Source organism: Natrix helvetica, assembly GCF_964273705.1.
Source record: "Natrix helvetica genome assembly, chromosome: W".
Taxonomy (NCBI): Eukaryota; Metazoa; Chordata; class Lepidosauria; order Squamata; family Natricidae; genus Natrix; species Natrix helvetica.
Window position 1 is genome coordinate 13,556,587 of NC_138555.1, and position 10,767 is coordinate 13,567,353.

At 45.6% G+C, this 10,767-nt stretch overlaps 1 long non-coding RNA gene across 1 annotated transcript; it reads right to left on the reverse strand.

Moving 5' to 3' along the window:
- Positions 1–3,424: 3,424 nt before the first annotated feature.
- LOC309400488 lies at positions 3,425–8,924 on the reverse strand. Its single transcript, XR_014176665.1, has 2 exons — positions 8,849–8,924; positions 3,425–8,201 (listed from the first exon to the last, which is right to left on the reverse strand). It is a non-coding gene; the product is annotated as an uncharacterized lncRNA (long non-coding RNA).
- Positions 8,925–10,767: the final 1,843 nt, after the last annotated feature.

The following is a 10,767-nucleotide window of genomic DNA, read 5'->3' on the forward strand; positions in this document are numbered from 1 at the left end:
CAGAGAACCGGTAGTAAAAAAAATTGAATCCCACCACTGACCATAACCTACTAGATAAAATAGAAAAAATGTGGGTTAGACAGCATCACCACCAGATGGCTTCGTAACTGGCTGACCAACCCCACTTCTTAGTTTTTAGAGGAGAGGAGGAGCTTCCTAGGAGGAATGGTGGTCTACCTCTGAGCTCCCTTGATCATGGGGGCTTCTTAACAGGGGTAGGGGGTGCTGCCGACCCTCTTTACCATCTCGAGGGTCGGGAATGTATTTAGCAACCCCCTGGCTCTTTTTAAGATCAATTTGGTCCCTCAGGGTGACCAGGCAGCCAGGAGAAAGGAGAAAGGACGAAGGAGAAAGGAGAGGGAGGAGGAACGTACCAGAGCTGGAGCTGGAAGCAAAGGCCCGAGCAGCGGAGAAGTGGTTTGAGCAGCTGCTTGAGCGGTGGAGCAACGGTTCGGCGGAGAAACAACCAGGGGAATGGCGGAGACCCAGGCGGTGACGGCGCCCGACCCTGCAACCCGAGCAGTGGCGGCTACGGTTGGCCACAAGAAACATCGAGCGCCATTTCTCCCGGCTGTGGTGAGCTGTTTAGATCAGAGGGGAGGCCGGCGAGGGCCGTGCAAAAGCCGCGGGAGGAGCGAGGCCGAGGCACCGGGGGTCGCTGGAGGCCGCTGGAGGCCGTTAAAAGACCAGCAGGACAAGAGGCGGAGGGTGAGGGTTTATGCCTGACCTTTCCCCGACTTCTTTACCCTGCCCCACGCTGTTAAGATGTTCCCCCCCGCTGAACTGGAATCTCCGCCTTATTGCCTTTACAAACTTTATGAACTGCTTCCTGGCTCCTACTGTGGACGTTCGTTTTTTCCCCCTCTTTCATTTGGGAGCCTTGATTTACTAACTTTACCAGCACTACAATACCCTACTATGTACTAAGCCCTGTTACAGCTAAAAGATCGCGATTTACCTGAGGTCAGACTTGCTACGGTTGCGAGAGTCCCCCCTCTCGCAGTTATGGCCCCCTGCCCTTTCCAGGGCCCACCTTGATGACGGGTTTATTAACCCAGAGAGGTGGAGGAAGCGGGGAATTAGGGGGTTTTTAATCAAATGTTTTTAAAATATTTTAGGGGGCTCTAGGGTGGGGGGGAGGGCTATACAGGCCAGGAGTGTGGTTAGAGCCAGGCGAACAGGTGTGGTCAGGAGGGAAGTGAGCGGAGCGGGGGAGGGGAGGGAAAATAACATTCCTATAGAGGGCTCTGTGATACCTACGGTCGTAGGGAGGGGCAGATAATAATAATAATAACTTTTATTTCTAGACTGCACCCTTTCCTAGGCAGGACTCGGGGCGGTGTACAGTCATGTTAAAACCATATACAAATATACAAATACATAGACATGAACATAGACATAGACATAGACGTGGACGTAGACGGAGGAGGTAAAAAATATAAAAAACCCCTGAGTCTTCGCTTCCTCCACCTCTCGGGGTTAACAAACCCATCATTAAGGTGGGCCCTTGAGAGGGCGAAGGGCCAGATCTGCGAGAGGGGGGACTCCCGCAGCTGGAGCAAATCCGATCTCGAATATATGCTGGAATAAATGCTAAAAGCGATGCAATCAGGGCCAGGGTGCCATGGATGATAATCCTCGGCCCTCCAGATGGAAAGAGGGCCGGGGGGGCACCCCCCCCCCCCTGCATCTGCGAGCTGCAGAGCTCAGAGACCGGCAGCCATTCCCCTGGAAGCTCCTCCTCCATATATAGAAGAACAATAGAAGAACGTTTAGTCGGTTGGGAGACCGTGGTCGTTGGACACACCCGGTCGTTTGTACCAACCCCCGCATTCTAGGTGGTCAGGTTCTACAGAGCCAGGGCCTCAGGCTGATGCTGTGTAATGCGAGGTCCGTGGTCAACAAGGCCCCCCTCATTAACGATCTGATTTTAGAGGGGGAGCCGGACCTCGCAGGAATAACGGAGACCTGGTTGGCCCATGAGGGAGGTCTGCCCCTTGTGGAAATGTGCCCGCCGGGCTACCGTGTATTCCATCAGCCACGGGCCCAGGGCAGGGGTGGTGGGGTAGCGGTAATTATACGGGAGAATCTGGAACCGAGAGAGTTCACTGTGCCACAGATATCCGGGTGCGAGTCTCTTGGCGTGAGATGGGGCCCAGGGAGACAGCTGGGCCTGCTGATTGTATACTTGGCTCCTCGCTATACATCAGCGGCCCTGCCTGAACTCCTCGAGCTGATCGCAGAGATGGCGGTTGAGACCCCCAAACTTTTAGTTATGGGGGATTTCAACCTGCCGTCGATGGGAGAAGCATCCGAGGCAGTTCGGGAGTTCATGGCTTCCATGGCAGCCATGGATCTGACTCAAGTAATTCAGGGCCCCACGCACGAGAGAGGCCACACACTGGATCTCGTTTTTGTCTCCGACCAGTGGACGAGTGATCTAGGAGTAGGGGATCTAGCCATCACGCCCGTCATGGTCAGATCACTCACTTCTCCGGCTCGATTTCCCTGGCGCTACCCCCCGCCGCGGGGAGGCGGAACCAGATTGTCCTAGATGGTTCCGCCCCAGGTGCCTGATGGAACCGGATAGGTTCCAGACAGAGCTTGGGCCACTTCCTGTGGACCTGACCCGCTCCCGGATGGAGGACTTGGTGGCTGCATGGAATAGTGCGGCCACCAGGGCCTTAGACCGGGTTGCGCCGTTGCGGCCTCTCCAGTGGCAACGAACCGCCCTGGCTCCCTGGTTCAATGAGGAGCTAAGGGCGATGAAACGCCACAAGAGACGCCTAGAGAGCAGATGGAGATCCTCTCGCTCCGAATTTGACCCAACACAGGTAAGAACCTACTTAAGGACTTACCTTGTGGCATTAAGAGTGGGCAAACGTCGATATTGTGCCACTCTTATTGCGTCCGCAGAGACCCGCTCCCTCTTGTCACAGAGGCAGCGGGAGCCCCCTTTGCAGGGCAGGGCAGAGGAATTTGGGGAATATCTGCAGGATAAAATCGCTCAAATCCAGAGGGAATGGGCCCCCTTCAGTGTTTCAGGGGGGACGTCAGAGGCGAGTCTTGAGCACGAAACTCAAGACCCACCTGTTCCAACTAGCCGGCCTGGCTTAACTAGAACTTTCTAACCTCCCTGGCAATTTTAATATTTTATACGTAAATTTTGGGGTTTTTAACTGTTTTAATTGTTTTAATTTATTGTTATTTATTTGAACTTGACTGTTAAATATTGGTGTTACCTCCTCCATGCCACACTTCTATTTTTATTTAATTGTACGTCGCCCCGAGTCCCTTTGCGGAGAGGGGGCGACTGATAAATCGAAATAAATAAATAAATAAATAAATCAACATGTAGTCCTCTGTTGGAAGAAATGTCCTTCTGGGTTTGGCTCCAAGTGGGGAAAAAGACACTGGAGACTGCTTGGAAAGATGGTTTTAATGGTGGACAGGACCACATGGCCTGAGTCCTGAACAGAAAAGGTGATCACATGCTTCAATGTTGGGGAGAAGAGAAAGGGAAAGGGCTTGCTAGGCTTTTTATAACCTGTTCAGTCCCACCTGTGTTTCCTGTTCCTGTGTAAGAAATGTATTCTGATTGGTTGTCAGACTCACATGGGCCCATGCAGAGGCAACTCTCTAGGCTGAGTCCAGGTTTGGTTGAATTCTCAGAGTTCTCAGATGCCATGTGGTCAGTTGAGTAAAGGCTTATATTATCATGCCTTCATTCCCATCCCCCTGGAGCTGAAGGGGAGAACTCTTTTATTATGTAAAGGGACTGGCTCAGGCTTTAATGGCTCATGGACAAAAGGTGGGGGCAGGAAGCTGCAGGGAGAGTTACCTTGTCTTTTTGAAACATGTTTCTTTTCACATCCAGAGAAATATTCTGCCTTTTCAATATTTCCTAGGATATTTCATTTTTCTGGGAGAGGGCTGGGTGATAACTTTCCACAATCCCTCCTTTTTTTTTTCAAAACGTGAGTGGAATGCACATGTTCTTGACAAAAGATCAAAATTGGTCATATCAGGGAAACTTAATTTTTCTGATGGAAAGGCATTGAGAGAGACAGCAGAAGGATCCCTTCAGTGGCTCCCAGAGAGCTTTCAACCATAAAGGTCTAGCTGCCAGGGTAAAAGATTTGGAAATAAATTTACAGTATCCAATTTTCTATGCCAATTATTTTCAGATGCTTGATACCACTTTCTGTGAGCTTCCAGACAGGTTACAAGCAACTACAAAGCCCAAAAATCCTTCACAGCCATGGTTCTGCCTTTTAAAGAACTACAGGCTGCCCATTTCCAAGGGATGGTTCTTGAACCTGCCCTAGCTCTTATTTTAGTGAGGCCAAATTGAGATTAGCTAGTGTGCAATCCAAGTTATTTAGTATTTTTTTAAAAATTACACACAATGAGCCCAGGGACTCCTATCAGAGACCACCAGTGCAACATGTCCTGCTTTCCTGGGCAACTGGGCAGCATCATTTTTTTTTTGAGTCACAGTCAGTGTTTGAGTTTTGAAGATCCTTTCTGCTACTCTTCAAGTGGGGGAATTGCCTGAGGGGAATGGACCCTCACCCATGGGATTAAAAGGGAGATATCACTCCTTAGGCTTTTTTTTTGTCAGGGAAAAAATCAACCTAGGAGAAGCTTTGTGTGGAGGAGATAGTTTCAATCTAATTCTGAATAGGTTCTCTCTCTCTCTCTCTCTCTCTCCCTCCCTCCCTCCCTCCCTCCCTCCCTCTCTCTCTCCCTCTCTCTCCCTCTCCCTCTCTCTCCCTCTCTCTCTCTCTCTCTTTGTGTCTGTGTGTGTAGCTGCTTCTACAATACAGAAAATACAGATATTTTGGATAAATTTCCCTCCCACCAGACAGAAATCTAAGGTGTTCAGATCTTGCTGTGCCAGTCACTCTCAAATACAATTCTTACATGAATACATTAAACTGATTACAATATAAACGAGACAGGAAAGAAAACCTTACAATGAATTTCTGTGAAGGAGGCAAAGAAAGAAAACTTTACAATCAATTTTCACCCTCCCCCGTAGTCTTTATAGCTGTCTTGTGGGAATTGGAGAGTCTTTTGGTCTTTACTTCATCTCAGGGTCCTTTTTCATGTCTGCTAGATGGCATTAGGTTTGGCTTGCTGGTAAGAGTGGTCAGTCAGTCTTGGTAGTCTGTCCCAGGCTTGGCTAAGTTTTTTCCTCATGTCAGGTTGTATCAGGAGGCAATCACCAGCAGCCAATTCAAGAGTTATGGTTTGAGCTAGCAGTCCTTTGTTTCTGAGGTGAAGAAGAAGAGGAGAGGCCAAGTATACAGTTCTTTACAGACATATCTTTAGTCTCATGTTGTGGAATTTCCCCCATTCTGTCCAAGTGTGAAAATCCAAACATTATTTCAGAAGGCAGATGATGTAAATTTCATGGAACATGATATTCCCACTGCCTCTATGATTGAAACACTTTTGCAATGATGAGTAAATTTCCAAGAGGGACAACGACTTGTATTGCAAACAAACAAACAAACAAAATATCATAGGGTAGAGCACCTTGACTCATACGCATTTAAAAATGCACTCAGGCATAAAAGAGGGAGGGAAGAAGAACAGCTTTAAAAAAATGCAATTAAAAAAAAAAGGTACTTTCAGTCAACACTCCAAAATATCAGATTCCATTCAGATGGAAGCAAATTCTCATTAAGTATGTTAAAACATTTACAAATGTAAGCATAATATCTCAAAATCATTTCTTTTTATAGGTTTAATTAAGCATTTTAAACCTCAAAAATTTCCAGAAGAAAAAAAAATCAAAATTGTATTCAGAGCAGACAAAGAAATGTAACTGCATAACTTTTATATGCAGATGAAAGATCACAACAGTGAAAGGTAAAGGTGCAGGAGCAGATCACCCATTTACTTTAAATTTCTCAGGAGAGGAAAAAATGGTTAAAGTGAGCAGAAAAACTTCAGCTGCCTTTAATGACCCAAAAGGAAGGAGGGAAAGGAGGGGGGATGCCCAGAGGCATTCACAGGTATCACTGGGGGCATTTCATACACACACCCATGGTAAAAATGAGCAGACACTCATTCTCCCCGCCTTTCCTGCTTCCCTCCAAAGAATGACCCAGAAGGGGGGGGGGGATTCACGCAGGCAATCACGGGTCTCTGGATCCCTTCACTTATCACTCCCTGGGGCATCGGGGACACATACTCACATTCATACTGCAATCAGACCTTCATGCTTGCTCATGCCAACCAATCATTATAAGTATTTCAGGGAGCTTTTTCACAAGCCAATGAGCTCCATTTTGTACTATTATTAGAGGATCTCACCCTCCCTTCAGGTTTGGAAATGATAACACACATGCATACACACACATACCATTAAACAACCTTGCAACTTACTCTTTCTTTATATGAAAGGGAATCTAACTACATTCATACCAACTTTTACCATCAACATACTCACATTTGCACTGCAATCATTAATTTCACATACAAAAATCCCATTTCATTCTTTCTTCATGCAAAGCAGTTATTACAATTATTTCAGGGAGCTGTACATAAGCCAATGAGCTCCATTTTCTATTATTAAAGGATCTCAACACACACACACATACATGCACAAATACAATGGAACAACACTTTCAGGCCTGGGGGAGGTCCTGTCCCTTTAAATCTTCAATTTTCTTTCCTTGGGGAACATGTGGCTCATTCTCCAAGCATGGGAAAACTCAGCAGTTTAAATCCTAACTACACTCCCCTTCCCCACAGCTTCAAGCCCTAGCTGAGAAGCTTATTTATTTTGCTAGCTGGTCAAACATATCGCAATCAATTCAATGCCATTCAATTCTACATGTTATTAGTGTAGATGTACACCTAAGAATTTTAACAGATATTACAACAAATTAATCAAGTCCAATTACCTAGGTCTTCCCATGCAATAGGCTTTACCTTTTATTACCTGCTACATTTCTTACTTTTGCTTGAAGTTACCCCGTTGTTCTATCTCCTTAAGCACTAGATTGTTAATACCTGGGGTGTTCTGTTTCTAATTTGGATATGCCAGGATGCTGGCTAATTTTTAAAGATCCAAACTCTTCTATCGTGATCTCCCAGCAAGCGCGGGCATATTTTTAAAGATCAAGATGTATAGAGATGTTTTGTCCACACATTGTTTGCATTCGGCCAGGGTTCTAGGTTGGACCTCCCAGCAGCGCTGGCATATTTTTAAAGATCCAGCTGTATGGAGACTTTCATTAACACATCGTTTGCATCTGGGTGGGGCTCTTGATTCATCGGATGGTGGCCAGAAGATCTGCAAATTTGTTGACAAAATCTAAATCAAAACTGCCTTCTGGAGGCCAGGTTTCTACTTTAGGACCAAGAGAGTAGGTTGGCCAGATAAATGTGCAGAGGTTTTTTTTTACTCAGGTTGAAGGCAAACCTTTAGTAAGAATTTCCTTCATCTCATACATGCACACACAAGGCAACACTCTCCTCCTCCCCCCAAAGGGAAAAAAAATCTATACTCACCTGAAGAGTACAATCTTCCAGGGCTGAAAGACATGAGAACAAGGTTCCTTCCCCCACAGAAAAGGCATTGTTGGAGGATTAGAGGTAAGGGAGGGGCGTGGGGGGTGGGGTAGATAGCTTGCAGGCAGAGTTTGAAAAATAAAACCATCAGTTACTAAATAGATAAACATTATGGGGATATCACAGATGAGAAATGGGGTCTGGATTCACATGCTTCAGGAAAGAAATGAACAGGTAAAATCATTTAAGCACACAATAAATGCAAGGATGAAACTTTTCTTGCAAATGAACTTAAAACATTTCCTGGGTTGTTACTTTAAGGTATAGGGAAGGAAGGAAGGGAAAAAAACCCTTCTCTTTACTCTGTTTCTGCTGGCCAAACAAACACAAAGTAAAGACTCCCCCCACCTTCACTTAGTTTTCTGGGCCCAACAAACTGAGCGAAGGCAATTTCTGCCAGTTTACTCTTTTCTTTCTTTGAACACTTTAAAATTCTTGTCTTTTTGGATTGGAGACATCTTAGTTACAATTACCTTGAGGGTGCACAAAGACTTAGACACACATTTACGCAAGGGCAAGGAGAAAATAAGAGGGGGGGGGAAGAGAACTCTCAGGTTTAGGCATCCTAGTCATTCCCAGCACAAATCTGTTAAATTAGGGAAGGCACACATCTTAACAAACAAAACCACGTGGTTGCATAGAAGACAGAGAAAGAGACAAACAGACAAGAGAAAAAAAAGAAACCCCAACATTTTCCCTTTTTGTTTTAAGTACCTTTATCCAAATTAGTTTTCCTGTATCATCTTTCAGCAAAGCCCATTTGCCACAGTTTCCTTGCTCTCCATGCCAACCAAGATAGGCATGTGCCTGGCATCCCAGGCTTCAAGGAAATCTCCAAGGGAAACTCCTGTCACCCACGAGCTAACGCTTCCCATGACCCTTTACATGTAGGGCTCACTTTGGCCTAGCCGAGTTACCCACCGTAAGTTTTTGGAAGAAAAAAATTCCGGGAATGACTTTGATTCCCTCAATGAAGTATTCGGCCCCTTTCCTCGTAGGGAATTCTGCTAAGGTTTTCCGGATCCAAAAAGGTGACCCGGGAAGGACCTCTGCCCCTCTGCAGTTAGTACCAGCACCTCCTTCTCTCTTTACGCACAATGAGCCTTTGCTTTTTTTTGCTGTCACAGGACAAAAGTAACAACAACAACAAAATTTTCATTCACTTTTCCATCCATTTTCACACACACTCTCCTTTCCCTAACAGAAGGTGCTGTGCTCTGGCCTGATTCTAATACTTTCCAGGCTCTCTTGGTAAAACACGGAACCAGGATCCAGCTGTGATTGGGAGAAAGATTTTGTCACTCACACACATGCAGGCATACACACATTTCCCATGCTTTAAAATTAAATTTTAGAGAATTAAAATTTAGAGGTACTCACCTTCTTTCCAGGCAGCCTTTGAGCTCAAACTCAAAACCCCTTTAAAACCTACATCCAAATGGCTAAGACCAAGATAAAATCCACCCACAGACTCAATGGGGTCTGTGCCGGCATGGGAGGCTTACCTGGGCCATATCCATTGGTTAGGCTAGCTTGGAGTCCCATCTGTGGGTCGCCAATTGTTGGAAGAAATGTCCTTCTGGGTTTGGCTCCAAGTGGGGAAAAAGACACTGGAGACTGCTTGGAAAGATGGTTTTAATGGTGGACAGGACCACATGGCCTGAGTCCTGAACAGAAAAGGTGATCACATGCTTCAATGTTGGGGAGAAGAGAAAGGGAAAGGGCTTGCTAGGCTTTTTATAACCTGTTCAGTCCCACCTGTGTTTCCTGTTCCTGTGTAAGAAATGTATTCTGATTGGTTGTCAGACTCACATGGGCCCATGCAGAGGCAACTCTCTAGGCTGAGTCCAGGTTTGGTTGAATTCTCAGAGTTCTCAGATGCCATGTGGTCAGTTGAGTAAAGGCTTATATTATCATGCCTTCATTCCCATCCCCCTGGAGCTGAAGGGGAGAACTCTTTTATTATGTAAAGGGACTGGCTCAGGCTTTAATGGCTCATGGACAAAAGGTGGGGGCAGGAAGCTGCAGGGAGAGTTACCTTGTCTTTTTGAAACATGTTTCTTTTCACATCCAGAGAAATATTTTGCCTTTTCAATATTTCCTAGGATGTTTCATTTTTCTGGGAGAGGGCTGGGTGATAACTTTCTACACCTCAATGAAACTGCATCTACATGAAGGGAGGTATGCAGTGGAGTACCCCAAGGCTCTGTTTTAGGCCCAGTACTCTTCAACATCTTCATCAATGATTTGGATGAGGGAATAAATGGGGAACTCATCAAATTTGCAGATGACACCAAGCTGGCAGGAATAGCCAACACTCCAGAAGATAGGCTAAAGATACAGAAGGATCTTGACAGACTTGAGCATTGGGCACTATCTAATAAAATGAAATTCAATGGTGAAAAAAGTAAGGTTCTACATTTAGGCAAGAAAAACAAAATGCACAGGTGCAGTATAGGTGGTACCTTGCTCAATAGTAGTAACTGGGGGCCAGCAGTGTGCTGCAGCTGCCAAAAAAGCCAACACAGTTCTAGGCTGCATAAACAGAGGGATAGAATCAACATCCCGTGAAGTGTTAATACCACTTTATAATGCCTTGGTAAGGCCACACTTGGAATACTGCATTCAGTTTTGGTCACCACGATGTAGAAAAGATGTGGAGACTCTAGAAAGAGTGCAGAGAAGAGCAACAAAGATGATTAGGGGACTGGAGACTAAAACATATGAAGAACGGTTGCAGGAACTGGGTATGTCTAGCTTAAGAGAAAGAAGGACTAGGGGAGACATGATAGCAGTGTTCCAATATCTCAGGGGCTGCCACAAAGAAGAGGGAGTCAAGCTATTCTCCAAAGCAATTGAGGGTAGAACAAGAAGCAATGGGTAGAAACTAATCAAGGAGAGAAGCAACTTAGAACTGAGGAGAAATTTCCTGACAGTTGGAACAATTAATCAGTGGAACAACTTGCCTCCAGAAGTTGTGAATGCTCCAACACTGGAAACTTTTAAGATGTTGGATAACCATTTGTCTGAAGTGGTGTATGGTTTCCTGTCTAAGCAGGGGGTTGGAATAGACCATCTCCAAGGTCCCTTCCAACTCTGTTATTCTATTCTATGCTTCATAAAATCAAACTAACTGATCCGTTTGTTGCTTTGCTGAAGACCTCAGCTAGCTTGCCT